This window comes from Manacus vitellinus, unplaced genomic scaffold, assembly GCF_001715985.3.
Source record: "Manacus vitellinus isolate BGI_N305 unplaced genomic scaffold, ASM171598v3 scaffold_38_pilon, whole genome shotgun sequence".
NCBI classification, from domain to species: Eukaryota; Metazoa; Chordata; class Aves; order Passeriformes; family Pipridae; genus Manacus; species Manacus vitellinus.
In genome coordinates, this window is record NW_021940526.1 from 310,376 (window position 1) to 328,713 (window position 18,338).

Below are 18,338 nucleotides of genomic sequence, written 5' to 3' on the forward strand. Positions count from 1 at the left end.
AGTAAGCCAAAATAAAAACAAGAAATCTTCCTGATTATTCATATTTCAGACATCTTCCTGATCACATGAATACACCCCAGCCTAAGAGGAAGAGAAAAATTCAAAGTGCCATTTTACGTTACTAATAAATACAGAAGAAACACGTCAGGCTTGAAATTGCCTTCAGAAACCATAGTAAGAGACCTACAGATAAAGACTTACATATCGCTCCAAAAAAGGTTTAGCCATGCCACGTGGGATGCTTTGGAAGAATTTCCGCAAGTTTAGCATGTTGTGGCAGTGCCCTCACTTTTTTCCCCTGACACACAGTTATTGTGGAACTGGCTGCAGAAAGCAGGTTTACCAGAAGCTGAAGCTTGCTCAGAACAGTCTCTAACACAGTCTTTGCCACTTCAGAGCTCTCACATTATCACAGAGTGGCAATTTCAGGCTCCAATCACAATGTGGAGAAGTTGAAGAATCTTTACAGGATATCCTAATGGTCATTTTCACATCTTAGAGAAAAGAGTGCATCACAATACCCGTCCTTGCTTACAACAATGCTGCTGGGAATATGTATCCAGGAAACTACCAGATTTCATTGTCATATATGTTCGGCTCTAAAACTAACTTAAAAAAAAAGTAACTAACTTCTTTCAGAGAGTTTTCCTTCTATCAGGCCCCAAAATCCAGGTCAGCTTGATTCTTCAAATCTTTCATCAAGTCAGCTAATGTTACACGGACATCAAGGATTTGCTTAGGCAATGTACTCACACAGCTCAAACAGGGTCAAAAAGAATAGATAAAACCTGCCTGCCTGTTAGGAGACACCTACAAACTGCTGAAATATTTACTTTGGACTTTTATAGACAAAAGCTTGGTTTTAGAGGGTTCTTTCCGACAGCATACAGCAGCAGCCAACGGAGAGAGCAGTCCTAGGGAAAATACATAACCAGCTATGGTCAGAAGAGAAATGCCTCTGTGAACCTTTCTTAACCTGCTTTACAAAAGAATTATTTATAAGTTTTCTTCACTTTTGCACAACGCACAAGAGCAATGGGAGGCATAAGAAGCAACTGAAAGGAGCCTGTCTTAAGGATGACAGTAATGTTCCACCAAGGAATCTTTTGCCTCTAAAACTTTAAACACTGGTTCCATAAGGGAAGTACACATCAGTTGCTGTGCCTGCAGAGCACTATACTTCCAAATCAACACTCCTGGCTCTCCAGAATTCCAGAGGGCCAAGCAGGAGAGTAACTAAAATATTGCTCTCATTTTTCACTGCAGATATCTTTTCAGGAGAGACCTGGCAGTGAGTGAAGGCTGGGGGAAGAGCACAGAATTCCCAAATTACAAACTCAGCCGCACACCATGGCACCTACCCACATCACCTTCCATTGTCAGCTGCCTGCAGCTCTTCAGGCTCTGCAAAATGGACAAGAAATTGCCAAGTGTGTTACACAAACTGCTTTAACTTCTTTGATTAATTATTTTTCTTGGGAGCATACCTCTTTTAGGAGTCCATAGCGATCAGATGAGTAATCACCAACAATGACAGAAATTGATGTTTTACAAATTTAAAACTACTAAGCCATACAGACACCGTGGAAATACCAAAAGTTATCCTCAAATAGCTCTTGTCATTTTTAACAAGTGTTACTGAAAATAATCTTTGAACAAATGTCCTAATTTAACATAGTCAGTCACCACAGGACATATTCACAATTCAGTATGTAACCAACTAGCCCTGTAATATGATCCTGACATTGCTAGTAACAGCCCATAAGTGCTGTACTGAGTTTTTGGGGCCTCAGGACCAAGACTTACCAACCTTGCTCTGCCTGAACTTAGCTTGACCTGCCTGCAACTTGGTTTTAGGTTCATTTACCTCCCTGGAACAGGATTTTTTTTTCCCTAGTTGACTAGATGTCTATGGCTAATTAATTTTATTTCTGTATGGTTTTGTATGGTACCACCACAATTCTATGTCTAACACAATGTGGTACAGAAAAATTCAGCCCAATATGGAGGCCTGGGGAGGTGCAGTCACAGGATGCAGCACAGGAGTGCAGGCATGGGTTAAGAGATGGGCACAGTTTTGGCGCTTGGAACTCCACAGCTATGAACAACACACCAGTGGTCAGTTAAAAAAATGCAGAATGAACATGGAAATATCTTAGTTTAGAAGTAACAAAGGTGTAGCGTGGGTCTTTATATGATAAAGAAATGCAGTCTGCTCCCCGATCAGATGGTAATCAAAGAGACCTTATTCAAACTCGGCGCTCCTTCTTATCCCTTAAACCTGTGTGACCTTGTGACCAACGGGGGTGTCTATTTCAGCGCATGTCCCTTGGGCTTCCCTGGGGATGTCTATTTCAGCGCATGTCCCTTGGGCTTCCCTGCCCTCGGTGCATCCCCTGCACCCTGGACACGCCTCCTACACAAAGGGAACAAAGAAATTGTATCCAAAGTAAGGAAAATGGCTATATATAGCAGATTTGAATGTAACATGGAGTGGCAGAACAGTGAAAAAATGGCAAAGGTGGACAACTGTGTTGCAGACAGATAAAAAGTAATGCGAGTATATCCTAAGGTAATAAGTATAACCTAGTGTAAGGAAGAAATCTATGGTAAGACATCAAAAGGAAAACCCTATTCTTTCTGGTGAAGGACTCCAGATGCCAATTCACCTCAGTAGCCCTCACCAATATCAGAGTGAAACCACAGGATATGGGACTTCAGGGAATGGTACAGCTGTGTTAGTGTAGTTGGCAGTTTGGTAGTATGCTGGTTTATGTACTTGAGATATTATTACTCTGACATGTAAATATATCAAGACTAAAGCCAGGCTAAAGGGATTTCTAAAGAAACACTGAATTGCATTGAGAAGCACATATTCAAGCTAATAGAGAACTTCAGCTGAGTACTTCATTTTGTCCCACCTTGCATTGTAGCCCTGAGATTTTAAATAATAAAGCAAGAAACTCCTTTAATGGACCATAACTGGTCCATCTTATGTTATTGTGCCAGATACACATCTTGATTCATACCTAAAAGGCAAGTTGCTTTCCAACATTATCCCATTCATGCATGAGTTTTACTAATAGTTTTCTCCTTAGACTTGTTTGCAGCTGTTCGTCGTCACATGCAAGGTTTTTTTTCTGGTCAGATTAGGCACTCACATACATGTGGGGCTTGTCTTACTCAGGCTTCCCAAAGACTTGGTATATTTGAGGAAGTAATACAGAGAGCTGAGTGGGGGTTGTGTGGCAGAAAGGGAGTTCTCTCCATCCCATGGCTGCAATCATAGACACTGGGGCTAGTTAGAACAAGAAAGGACACTGAAAGCTTTGCACCCTTTCTCCCAGCAGTCTGTCACAGGTCTTAAATTACATTGCCACAGAAATGTTAGTTTTCATTTGCCATTAGTACCCCCACTCTCTTAGACCAGAAAGTTCAAGTTCTTTACATGTCTGCTCCAGTTAGACTAACATAAAACATATTACATAACGTAAAATCAATATTAATTGGTGCATCTAGGACTGTACACCCAATTTCTTTTCTTTCCCCAAGAAGAGTTTGAATTGGAAAGGTCTTCAGGAAGATAAAAATCCTCTTTTATAGAGAAGCAGGTAGAGCAATTTTTGAGAACTAAAGTGTGCCTTCACAAGGTAAACCATGAGGTTAGTTAAGCATCTCTTAATAATGATGGATTCATTACTGCAGTTATGTCCATTTCTCAGATAAGAAGATACACATTTATTGTTTCTTCTTTTGGACTCAGGGGTTAATTCTATTTAAGTGTTGTACTTCTGAACAAGACATTACCAGTAGCCTTTTTACAATTACACACATAAGGAAAAAATGTTTAGGAGATACAAGTGAAGAGATGAAAGGGAGGTGGAAAAGAAATAGGAGTAAGTGACTAATGGACAAGTTTGCTCTGAATATATTTTCTGCGGAAATCTTCTATTCCTGCTGAAATTTGCTCTATGAGATGACGTTCTCCCTCACGCCCCCACACGCCCATTTGCATTTCACGCACAAGTCTGACCAACAGTAACTGAGGAAGAGAAATACTATTATAGACAGTAAATGTGCAAACCTGACCTTTTCTCCAATTGGATAATGTCATTCAGAGTCTGATTTTGTTCCCGGTTGCATGGATGTAAATAGGGATGAAGTTCTTCTGAGATCAAAAGATTTGTATTCTCAGGGTTTATGCCTTCTGGTGGTCTATTACCCAAAAGCACATATGTTGTTTTGCTGCAGAGAAATGAGGCCCTTGTCCATCTCTGGCACATTGCCATCAGGATCCAAGATGAACCAGCCTCCTTGATTAAGATACTGGGGAAGATCCAACAGACATTGACAGTAACAATCCATTTGTCCAGTCCCTGAATCACCAGCACCATGACAAGCACCTGAACTGTGGCTTGCTCTTAGGTGACATGACATACCACAATACTCTGTGTAAGGAAAGTTGTTCATGAGGATTTACATTCCTCAGGCCAGCTCTTAAAGGCTGGGTCTTGTAGGCAGTAGAAAAATTAAAGACTTCTGTAAACTGGTGGCAATTAGCCTCCAAGTCGTCTGTATTGCTTAACATGACAGTTTATCTTTCTAATCACCAGCTATAGAAATAAAATCAGCATGATAGAAATCCCACAGTTTTCTTTTGGGAGAAGGCTACGTTCTGGCTAGAAAATTGATGGCCCAGTAATGAGCACCTTGGGAATAGCACGTAAAAACGTGAAAAAGCTCTTACCAGAATTCAGAAGTTAACATCATCTTTATCTCAGTTTTAACCTAGGAAAAAAGTGTCTTTGAAAGTGTTTCAATTGATTGTAAGAAATCCACCAAAACAAGATTTTCCATCAAACATACTATGAACTCTGATACACAGGGAACCAATGTTCCCTGTTAGCCATAGGAAATGTTGCAGTAGTCACTTTTAATGAGGAAAAATAAAAGACTCAAGTGGGAACAGCATAAACCACTGAAAAATGCAACATGGCTAAAATCCTTGTCCACAAGCTTGTAGAAGAATAAACATCAAAGCACTTCAGGGCATTAGCAAGTGAAGATGGATTTAATCAAAAGAATATTTCCATATGAATAACATAGCTTGCACACACTTATAGCCATCCATGTGAAATTAAATTAATTTGCAATGCAAACCAACTGGGGCACTAATGAATGCCAATGTATGATGAACACCACTAATGATAGAACTAAATTTAATTGGTTTAAAACAAGATTTTTTTTTTTAAGTGCTTATTGTACATTATAAAGATTTTCTAAAGTCACTGTGCTACCGGTAAAGCACCCAGTACAAGAAGCCATCAGAGCAGGTATTTCCTCTTTGTATTTCCTCATATCCAAAAAAGGGATTAGCTTAAGCAACAAAGGAAAAAAAAAAGCTTGGGAAACATGATTAAAAAGATATAGAAGCTGAGCAAAATGCACTACAGTCTGTTGCAGCTTGTTCATATCTACAGAGCATGAAGGCAATAATAGCACCACCTCTAGTAGTGCTCAGTGACTGTGTTCTGAATTCTCACTGGCACAGAAGAGTCTGAATCAATGACTGACCCTTCAACCAGCTTTGAAGCCCATTTGATTGCAGGACTCAGTCCAGAAGACTAGGCTAAATCTAGTCCCAGACAAACCTGACAGGCAGCACATAACGTAGATGTAAAGGCCTCAGCACCAACTGTTCTCATCTACTGTTTGGTTCACTGTTAGTGTGCTGAATTACTAGGATACATAGATGCAGCCTAAAAGCAAGAGGAAAAGAAAATAAGTTCTCAAAGGGCTTCTTGCACGTTGAAATTATCTGCAAAAGTCATAGAAGCTGGTTATTGAGACCAGTGCTAGTAACAGCTCATTAGCTGCAAAACCAATGCAGAGACTTAAAATTATATGGCTCACGAAATAAAGAGTAGATAAATATCTTCAGATGCATTTGCTCACAGTAGTAGCAATTTTTTTTGACTAAACCAACATGGCTTCAACTTCTTCCCCAAACACACACGTGAATATTTCAGCACACCTGGAACCCTACAACTGCAAATTGCGTTTCAAGGAACGTTCAGTGAGAGTAGCCCAAGATCACCCTTTCACTAAGATTTAAGTTAGGAATACTACTATAAAAATGAATATGTTTATCCAACATGAGGATGCACTTTATATTTTTCATATTATAGAAGCAGGAACTGCCCAAGACTCATTGTAGTCAACAATTAATTAATAGACTAGAATTTTCAGTTACAGCCCTCAGATTTAAACAACATTTCAGATGTGACAAAGAAATCCATCTTGAGGAATGTTTCCCAAACAAACATCAGAAAGTTAAAGCCACGAATCAGTATGAAGTGTTACTATGATGTGTTATGAAATAAACCATGGTCAAAACCTATTTGTTCATGCGATGCTTTCCATCCATTTTTACAGAAAGGAACTAAGTTACTGGTGTTCAAAGCAATAAAAACTAAGGTTTGAGGCCCAACTAAGGAAAATAACTGAACGCACCCAGCATTTGAACAACATAAATGTGCATAAGCTTCTACTCTGTCTGCCCAGAAAATATTTCTTGAGGCAACTTAATATGTCCAACTAATGAAATATCACTCAAAGAAATTAAAAGCACCCTCTCCCCCTCTAAATAAGTATACCTTTCATTCATCAGTGACATACAGTGGTTAGGATTCATAAGAGCAGATCATGAAGGTGTCTTTTCCACAATCTGCCATCTGGAAACTTGTAGTATCACACACCTCTATTCCTTTTGGTTAGGAGACCCAGTAACACTTCGCTGCTGTCTGGGACTCCTCATGACTATTTCATGATCCTGTCAGGGTGCCACTTTCTGTTATTGTTTATTATGGGGGATGAACAGCAAGCTCTGACATTGCTCTGTGTGCAGCTGCATGTCCTGTGATATCCAAGACATTTTCTTCTTGCAGAGGCTCTTGTCAGAGGAATGCAGGAGCTTATAAATAGGGTGTGCAACAGTAAAATGAAGTACAATCCTTTGCAGTAAATTATGTGTGAACTTGATTATACCACTTCCACTCATCCATAATTATTTAAAGTTGCAAGGAGGTAGCTATGAAGGTCTCTTTGTCCAACTCCAGGACATTTAAAGAGGAAATACTGTTGTTGTGGTACAGTAATAACTGCTGTTATTTAATATAGGTCGTGTTAAAAAAGCCCAATACTTAAAAGCAGAGGTGATGATTTTGTCAAAGCCCTCTTTGATCAAGTGAAGTGCTGCTCAAAATTATGATTAAATTTGTTCTGGTTAAAAAACCAACCAACCAACCAACCAACCAACCAAATCTCTCAAACATATGTATTAAAGTATCTTGACTACACCAAAACAGGTAAAAGTGCAAGGAGGGTTTAGTAGTTCATATGAATCTCTCGACAGAAACACTGTTGCCATAACAACAGCATATTAGAAGGATGGGGGGAAGTGCCAGAAACCATAACTTTAATAACTAAAAAGATATAGTTTCAGATCTCTATTAGATGCTACAGCTCATTTACCACAGCTAAATAAGCACAGACTGTAGGCAATATGTTTCAAACCAGGAAGAATCTATTTTTCTTTGCTACTCCTCACCATTGATATCTAAATACTTCAGAAAACATTAGTTATTATAGTACCCTTGTGAGGAAAGTGGCTTTATCACTGCTGTTTGGCATTAGGGTAAGTCAGAGACTTAATTAACCTGCCTCAAGTCATATTAGAAGCCTTCCACAGAAGCAGGACCCTATTCCAGAGTAATGCACCCTTACCTTCTGGATCTTTCTTTTTGCATCAGTGCTGAGTACATGCTCAACCCCTTCCCCACGATTCAGAAAAAGGTCATGGATATTTTGGTAACAGAGAAAGCTCTGTACAGAATAACTGGTGTAGTGAGCATTAGGGATTCCCTCCTGTGTTTGTTCCAATTACAAAACAGGTTCCCCAGGTTCCAGTAAAAAAGCAAATATTTCCTCATTTGCACAAGCTGTACTTATTCAGAAGAAAATGGCTGGAATGGGATCTCTCTTTAAAGGGACAATTGTCTCCAGAACAATTTGCAAAGCATAAATTTATCATCTGCATGACACTGTCTGGAAGAATTACTTCTCAGGAAAAAGGTTGTTAAGCTACTAGGTTCTTTTTTCTTCCTTCTCCTCCCTTTTTGGTTTTCCTCTGGGGGTTGAGTTACTGTAGTTCTTTATTTCCCCAGAGTTCCTAAATGCTATTATTATTCCTTGGATACATCTGACTCAGAGCCCTATAACTTGCTTCCTAGCAGGTTTTAGCCTAGTCTATCTGACAGGACAAATTCTTATAGTCTAACTGACTTTAAGAGTTTTACATGTTGCATGGAAGGCTGATTTTTAGCTACGACCAGTTTTCCTTTATCAGTCTTCTTCCCTCAGATATATTTAGGATGTTACAAGGATTTTAGCAAGCTATTCATCAGGCTTCTGTTGAATATTCTTTATGGCCATATGTAGGGGCACGGGTCCTTACATAATAAGGAATAAACACGCTCCTTGTGAGGTGGTGAACAAAGAGAATTTATTTCAAATTTGGCACTGGTTTTATCCCTTAAAGCCATGTGACTTCTTTGACCAATAAGGTTGTCTATGTCGGCGCATGCTCCCTTGGGTACTCTTGCCCTGGTACATCCCCTATACCTTAAACACACACCCTACAGCCATAGAAGATTTATCTTCTGCCTATCTGTCTTGTGGTCATGAAACTAGCTCCCAGATAGTGTTTAAGTCAACTCCATCATGCATTTCTGCTGGTAACACAGCTGGATAATAGGACATTGGCATGTAGCAAAATCCAAGGTTAATGGTGCTTTTAACCCATAACACTACTACGCTGCTGCTTTATAGATGCCATTAGAGAGAAGTGTTAGTCAGTGACATGGCACATCTGCTCACATTCCCTGTTCCCATCAGAGCTGTGGGCAGCAGAGTTCAAATTCCTGCTCCTCCTCCGGAGGTTTGACCCCATGTCTCCCATGTCTTTGCAAATGTGCCACTCTGCAAGGCTTTACAGGCGGAGAAGGAAACCACAGGATATTCTCTAGGAGGACTTAGGCTGCAGTCCCTCACTTCCAAAAAAATATCCTGTGTGACCACCTTTCCTCCTCTGGAATACCAATTCAGATCTCTTAGGAACAAATGTCCAGTCCTACCTCTTCACTAACAGAGAATCAGTGCAGCAGTGCCAAAATTGTGGCACACAGGTTCATTTACAAGATCAGACCATTCCATGAGTCCTCCTCTCTGCACAACAGGCAAGGGGAGTGACACAAAACACCATGGCCCTTCACTGTGTTCAGCTCATCCTACTCACATATTCCATTACTGCAATGAAAAATCCATACTCCAGTGTGAAGATAATTGGCAAATACTGTGTTCTGGACTAATATAAGGCTTTAGATCACAGCTTTGAGTTCAGATGATAGGAGTGATTACTTCATCTCTGGGGAAAAAAAAAAAACAGGATAAAAAAAATCAAAAACCTGACTTGAAAGAAATTCTACCAAAGAGAAAACAATGGCTGAATGCTTTCTTCTGTAAATGGCAGCAAGTCATAGGCTTCTTCATTTCCCATATCATTTACTTGGTCAATCTAGTGACTCTCTATTATGCTCAAGCATTATTTTACTTGTTACATCTCCTCAAAATAGAAGAGTGCTAAATCCTCTTTTTCCTTTGGTGAGAGAACAGTGAGAATCTCTGAGGATAGGTATAACCATGCAATCTCTTTGAAAATCTGAGTGATCCAAATGTCTTTACAATTTTTTTGTGTTCACTGAGATTCACTCCATGTCACAGAACAAAGTATTGCCATGGCTTTCTTTTTCTAGACCCCTACTCTAAAGACTTTAAAGTACCAGCTTCAATATTTCTCTTTGTTACATCTAATAGCACAGTATTTTTTTGGCCTGTTGGTTTTCCTCCATGGAAAATTTATCCTGGTGTGGTTTTCTTAGCTATTGCAACTCCCCTTGAACTTACATCATTTGCATTCTTTTTTTTTTTTTCTAAATGATGACAAAACCCACCAAAGGTCTGTGGCAGGGCAGGTGTAATGCCAGACCCCAAGTTTTTTTGTTTGTCTAGATTTTCAATTCATGAAGTTTACTGAGAACTAAGGCGCTTCCTCAAATTTATGCACTCTCTGGGATTCTATGGAAAAGGGAATAACCTGCATATTGCTTCAGAATCTTTTTTTTATATGTATTTGCCAATACGCTAAAGTAAACAAGTTGCAATGGAAAGACAGATGTTCGTGCAATGAAAAGGTCTCTCTCAAATCTCTTTCATCAGGAACCCAAGCCCCAAGGACAGCAAATTGTTTATCCCTTCTCCCTGTTTCTTATGCAGCATTATCCTGGAAGAACACTCATATATTGGCCAGTAACGTCGCCCCTGGAGCTCAGGCACAGCATGTTCCCACTGCAGAGAACACCCTTCTCCTGACCCTGATGAATGATTACAGAGCAGCTCTGATTCAGCACTGACTTTCCTGCACTGCATCATTAAGCTGGAACACAATAAAACATTGTCCACAGTTCTCAGCATCCTCCACCCCAATAAAAACTAGTTTTCTGCTTCCTTGTTAAAAACCATCTCTGCAGTTCATAACAGCAGCACATTGGGTGCTTTATTCTCCTCAGCAGATTCACTTTTACATAGTTACTTTATCTATGCCCAGACAAGGAAAGCCTTGGAGTTAAATATCCAATCTTGCAAGCTGTGTGCTTTTCCAGAACAGTTGCTAACTTTGTTTCAAGGAGCAATGACTGAAGTTCCAATCTGAATCCCATCACACTCCAGAACAATGAAGTCACAGATGCTAAATACAGTTTTGTACCCTCACTACCATGAACCATCTAAAACAGAAGCTTTCTGAAAAAAATACTACAATGACATAATATACAATGTATAAGGGAGGTTAAACATCCTTTACTACACAGAAACAGTGAGCAATCACTACTCTCTTCCAGAATCTTCCCAAGGGCAGCCCATAAACAGTAGGATGCCTATTAAAGGAATACATAGGTCCTAAACTTCTGCACACGGACTCTCCGAATTTACCCCCAGAGCCCCACTTTTTAATATAAATTCAACTAGAAGATTTCATAACAGTTTTCACGTAGATCACAGAAAGGTGCCAACAGACTAAATTATCTCACAGTCGTCACACCTCCCTCATTTACACCTACTCCGAGCTGGGAGAACTTCAAGACTTGTGTATTGGGGCTTATTGTAAATGTCAGTCACCAAACTGCTCATCTCTGTTCCCAGTGCAATTCAAGTCCTGCAGAATTTATGGATTCTGGTCTCTTGTTTTCCCCATATCCTCCAATGCAACACACTAACTGCAACAGGTAATAAGGAGGCACACAAGGTCACAGAAAACCTACAGGATGGTTCAAAACTATTGCTGCATCATTAGCAATATTTGAAAGCAGCATTAGCATGAAGCGAACAATAATTAGAAACATCTTTTCCTTATTCTGCCAAGAGGCTGACTGCCTCTAGTGGGATGAAAGAAAGCATGATATCTCCATTTAATAAATACAGGTAGCAGAGACAAAGAAATACATGCCATAAGGAGCGTAGAAGTTTTAAAGATCTGTAGATCCAGTATCAAGAATCAAAGTTTCTCCTGGAATTCCAGCTCATGGAGTCCAGTTCTTCCCTCAGACTCCCAGTTTTAATTTTCTCTATAGAATAAAAGTTTTTAAATGGGGAAGTCGAAGTTCAGTAAACATAGAAAGTAAAGTACAGTCACAACATTTAATCATGTTTTCAGTCCAATTTTTTGGTTGACCTGCGTCAGGTTAAAACAAAGGAGGTGTGTAACAATAGTAGAAAAGTGCAAGTATTATTCCAGCTTTGTATACAGAAACACTGATCTGGTCACTCTGATGTTTTCTTTAACAGGAGGAGAAGAAGTAAGAACTGACTTAAATCTCAACAAGAAAAAAAATGATCAATCATTTATAAAAGATCCAAAGATTCAGGAAAGCAAAATAAAAAGATATAACATAATACTGTGTAGGTAAAACTAACAAACCCCACAATAACAGAGACTTTTCCGGTACATTTATGAACAGACATCAGTTCATAAATGTACATCATCACCTTCCAGCACCTAGAAAACTAATAAAACACGAGGTGAAAATCCGACCAAAGAGCATAATATTAATCACTTGCACTTGAGTGTATGTGCCCTGTGTGACACCCAGTGTGAATTCAAGTCATCTCTCTTCCTTGTCACTCTGAGGTGGGGCACAGGTCCTCTCTACCCAACTCTATGCCACACTGATTTGCTCTGTTGCAAGGCCTGGATATCTCCAAAAGGAATGTTTATGGCTTGCAACCCACCCAGACGTGTCCAGTGTCTTCTTACACAAGCATACCATGTGTTCTGTGTCCCAGAGCTGCAAGGAAAAAAAATAATCATTAAAACCTTTGCATAGATTTCTTTGACAAAGAAGTTAGCAACTGGATTACAAGTAGAAGTTGTGCCATGCAAACCATCATTGACCGCTCTTCCACAGCATATGTAGCAACTTCGGATGTTGTGCCCATTCTTTCATTAACTTAGAGAGGGTTTTATGGAGGATCTCATCATAAGTGTTGCTGACATGATCTTTTTGTACTTGTAAAAAAAAAACCAATCAAAATATCCATGCCATTTTACAGCTGGATAAATGAAGGCTCAACAAGGAACTCAGGTCCAGAGTTGAGAAAAAGATACAGATTCCTTTTCCCACATGGTTTGGTCATGCTTTCTTCCTCAGCAGGGATCAGAGTAGGTCTGACAAGGCACCACACTTGGTCCCTCTCACAGCAAACCATGAGAGCTTAGGTAGACTTTGATTAGACCACCCAGTTGTGGAGAGGGAAGCAGCCCTATTCAGGCAGTGCTGACTTCCTGCAGGCACAGCCCCAGGGACCTCTGAGGCACTTCTGCATCACAGATTTGAGATATGAGCTTGACTTCACAAGAGGTGAGCGTCCAACATAGCTCTGCACACACACAGAGGGAAGGCGGTGGTTTCCATGGCAATGTTCATCTTAAAAGAGCTTTCAATTCACCCACCCTGCTCCTCTCTGCCCTGTATCCCAGGCACACATCTCTCCCTGAGCATGCTCACTAAAGGAGTACTTCAACAGGCAGGGCTTTCTGCTTTCCTTCTGCTTGCAGGATTCCCATGGGTACCTGGGAGGGTAGAGAAGCCCTTGGGGATGTGCCTGAATTTTTCAGACACAATGAACAATTAGATGATGAAAGCCCCAGTGGGTTTGAGAGGATGGAGATGTTTTAACAGCGAGCAGCTCTAACTTCATGTTCTATATTGCAATGAAAAAACACAATGGACTTAATATGCAGACTAAAGTCCCACTCATATAGCAAAACTCAAAGATACAATCAGTGGTTTGACAATCTAAAAGCATATCTCCACATGCCATTTGTTCACTCATGTTAGTGTCCATATTCTCATTCCTCTTTTCCTGTACTAGCAGGAAGTTCTAGCCATTCAAAAGTTATATAGAAAAACCCTCCACTGTCTGTTTTTATGCAAAGTATCTGAAGTTGTTCCACATAGTACATGCTTCTACATGTAGAACTGTGTGGAGAGGCAGAAGAGGATAGAGCTCTTCTGAGGTCCAACACATCATGACACCTTTTGTAAGTTACTGATATGCTGCCATTACTGTTTCCAAAAACCACATATGTAGGGGTGAAAAGAGTTGGTCTACCTCTCCTCTGCAAAGTACATGGAGACCTACAGAAGAAAATCATGCTAAATGTTATAAAGTTGATGCCTTTCATCTTTCATACTTAGTAATTGTGCAAAGCAATGTACACTTTCACATATGCAGCATGCATACCCCAAATAAGAATTGATGTCTTATTCATGGTACCCAAAGCTATCACATTTTACTGGAGCTGCAGTATATTTCTTAACTTGCCTTCATTTTGCTGCTGCTGAGTTGCAGGCAAGTGATGTTTATGTCAGAGCCACCTTTCCTCTGGTGGCTCTACTTCCTTTAGTCCCTCACTTATCTTTTGTCAGAAATACCTTGTGGTTTGTTGCCTCCCCTGTTTTCAACTCTCTAGCCATTTATTTCTAGTTATGTGAAGAATAAATGGGACCCTTCTTCAATACCTGTATTTTTATAGGAAGCAAAGTGCTTGGATGTGCAGGTGGCAGAGTGTAGACTGTGGAAATGCAGTGATACTCCATCTCAGTCTGGTTCAGCGACTGATTACACAGCACAAGACAGTATCACATTGCATCCAGATAAGAGTTTGATCAGCAGCACCATAGAGAGGCATCTGCCACTGCCACCACTTGCTGCACTTCTGGAGGTGCCAGCACTCAACAGCAAAATAGTAAAGCCCAGCAAAGCTTATGCATCATGCAGGAATACCCCTGGAGAGGGCACAGCCATGTTCATAGTGAATTCACTTTCAATTCTGAATTTCCAGACTGGCAGAGTTGAGGTCTGAATACTGATGCTGCAGTGAGAGAGAAAGAAGGGGAAGGGAGTGTACTGTGCACATAAACACATGGCAATAAACATTTTCTTGAGAAGAAAACCCATAGTCTAACAATATGACCAACAGCAAATCACAGCTGAAAGTAAATGTTAATATACTAATTATTTCCATAGCAAATCTGTTGGCTTTGCATGCTCAGCTCAGAAGCAATGACTAGCAATAAAATCTCACCCCACCTTCCCGTAATACAGGACATTACAGAAGTTGCCTCAATCAGTACAGTCAAAGGCCACTGAAGACTTGCTTTGTCTCAAGAACTTGCCTTCTAAAATTAAAGCAATGTGTCTTCCAAGCACAAGCTGTACCCTAGGTGGCATAAACCTAGGGTGTCAGATTTTGATGTATAATAATCTATACTGATAGATAAAGTTGAATCATTTCACAATTAGCTACCAACTTGGTGTTTGGAATGGGAAAAATGGGTATCAACTCCCAAATCAGCATATAAAACGTCAGTTTCTATAAATCATTAAAACCCCACAACATAAAATCTCTCCAATTTTACTTCTTCCTACTCATCTTATGGCACTACAGCTCCCATCTAGATTTGATCTTTCAGATAGCATAGCAGCAGCTATTCTGGAAAATGTCAAAAACATTTCATGTCTCCTCAACTTTAGTGAGGATAATACAGCATTTGCATTCTGTGTCATAATGACCTGAGCTTAAAATCTTGCAAAAGAACAACCATAAACGGTGATTTGAATGCTATAAAGTTGAACCTTGTCTATAACTTGCTTTCAAGTAAAAGGAATATTTATTCCATTAATAAGTTTAAAAGGTCTTAGTTAAGCACTAGAGGAACAAAGTGCCTGATCTATATTCACACAAATAAAAAAGGGAAAAGGAGCAGAAGCAGACTTTTACTGAAGAGTATTTTTTTTTGATACCTCAGATCTACCTTTTACTTTCCAAAAATTTTACTGTCCCCTTGAAAACTGAAGAGAAAAATGGACCAAAAATAGTTTCCATAAATAATGTTATCTATCCTTAATTCTGCATTTTGAGTTTTAAGATTCCTCTGGAGATAATTACCCAGAGAAATTAAATGTTTTTATTCAACAGGAAGAAGTTTTTCTAGACAACAAAAAAATCTATCCCTCAACTCCTTCCCTCTCACAAACAGGTTTCCCAGCCAAAAAAAGCCTGGATGAATATCACAGGCTCTCATACACAGGCAAGCTTCAAGTAGGTTGCAGAAGAAAGCTGTATCTTGGCACTGAAGAATGAACTCCATCATGGAGCATTCGCTTTATAGGACAGGAACAGACAGAGATGATGCTCCTCATTACAAAACTTGTCACGGCACGACACAAAGTCTACAGAGAACAGAGCAGTATCTGTAAATGTTGTGTTCAGGAGAGAATCAAACACTTATCTACTCTCAATTTCTGCTCTGTAGCATAAAAAAGAGCCACTTACACGCAGTTTCACCACAAACAACTGTTTGCAAGATAAGAGCCCCACATAAGATGGGATATGAATTACAGGGGAGAAGGAGCAGCAAGAGCAGTACTCATAATCTGTGTAGGTTTGGTAACAGCACATTGTGTTATCCTGTTAATTTTATACTTGAGAACTGCTCTACCAATGCCCAGCATAGACCTTCCCAGAGCTGTAGATACTCTCCTAAGTCAACTTCCAGTCTGAGAACTCACTGTTTTTGGCAGTAGCTTGAATAACAAATTTGCAGTGTCCTCAATCACCTCCATGTTACAAATTCGCATTGCATTTTGCTAAACTAAGTTACATTGAGCTTGATGACTCTGGCACAAGAGTTCCTAATATCATACTAACAGAAGCTTTTTATATTAAGTCAGATTCTCCTGTGGTAAAAATTTGACACAGTTCACAGAGAAGGTCAGGGCAGGAGGTAAATCAATTTTCTTAGCAATGGACCAAGGTCAAACGCTAGAACTGAAAGTAACTTTGGGCGCAAAATCTGTGGCCTCTAGTTTTCTCTTCTTCTTCTTTACTAGCTTAGGTCTGAGGGGGGGGGGGGCAGAATTGCACTTCTTTTAGTTAAATTTGACTTTCCCCTTTCAGAAATTGCCATAATTGCTAATTATGACTGTGCACATATCAGCATGTTTTCCTAAGAATGTTTTTTGTGTAAAGAGATAAGCTAGCTCCCTATCTCATGCACTCATCTACACTCCAGCTCCATTATGAAAGCAAACACACATTTTTCAAAGCAGCTGACAAAAAAAAGTCTTGGGCCCCATTCCCTGGCTGCCACACTTGATAGATTACCAAATCATCTAAGCTTTGTCCAATCTGTTTGCTTTACTGAAAATAGTTTAGTTTTACATTAGAGAAGAAAAAAATAAAATTAAAAAGTCTTATTAAATAAATGCAATCTAGAACTAGATTATTGACCCTAGGCAAAGAAAAAAAGAATACAGTATTTCAGTATTTAGGTTAGACGCATAACTCTTCATATAATTTTGACTGCTAACATTAAATTTTATGTCAGGATATGGGGGGAAAAGAACTTCAGTACAGAAAACAAATATCCTCTTAAAACAGCTATTCTCTGCATCTATTCCCCATCTATTCCCTCTTGGAATTGCAAATTCCATTTATAGCAATGTCTTCCACATCTAAGCAAGGACAAAAGGGTACTTAATGTAAGGCTAAAAAAATCTGATAAAAATAACTGACTATGGTGGGGGAAGGGGGCAGGAGAAAGCACCACAAATATTCAGTAAGGAGAGAAAATATCCAGAGGACAAATGCTGAGGGGAAAATATTCAGAAAGCTCCAGTGTGAATACTATAGATATGTGCAACCACTTTTAACCTAAACTTTTCTTCTCACACTGATTCTACACTTGTACAGAAGGATATAAAAATATAAGCTAATCACTGGAAAGGGCACTTATAAATACAGGTCTGTGAGCAGAATATAGCTAGTAATTTAAAGTACAAGACTTCCTGAGTCAAATCAGAGGCAGAAAGGTGTATTTCCTTTTGCCTCAATGAGGGAAAGCTCACTGAAGTCCCAGGGAGCCCACCAATCTCATCGGGCACCAGGTTGACCATGATAACCATGGTAGTACAATATCTGCCATCACTGACAGGCGTCATTTACTTCTAAAATTCAAATGCATCTTCCACTTGGGAAGTGATGGCTATGTGACCTGCTGAAGCCAGCAGAAAAAAAACAAACCAAAATTAACTCAACTGAAAATCAGAGTCAAGTTTTGACCTCTACTGGAAAGTGTTTGCTTCTCTGCATGTACCTGAGCTCTCACTGACTTACTGGCAAACACAGACTTTTCAAGACATTGCCTTTATTTGCAGCCTTCAAAACAGCACCTAAGGGACTGACTCACAAGTTGTCTGGGCCATTTACACCTTCCCCCAACCCTGCATATAGGACTGTGTTCTTTGTGAGGCCTCTGCTTCATATCTTTCCTCTGGAGCAACCAGAATGGATTGGCTGTGACATTCAGCTTTGAAATACTGTCACTCACTAGGTCTCTGTCAACACAAGGTCATACCTTAGCAGCTCTCATTTTCTCTTCTATGTTTTCTTTTAATAGCAAAACCAGACACCAGCTAATACTTGCCACAACACCCACTTACCTGGAATTACCCCTTCCCCCGAACTACTGCCAAAGGGACCCATTTGACTAGATGCTTAGGAAAGGTACTAAAAAGCAGGGGCTTACATCTTGGAAAATGTGAACAGCAGGTCACATTTCTCACGAGAAGAGCTAAGGATGTGTTCTCTCTTGGAGGCT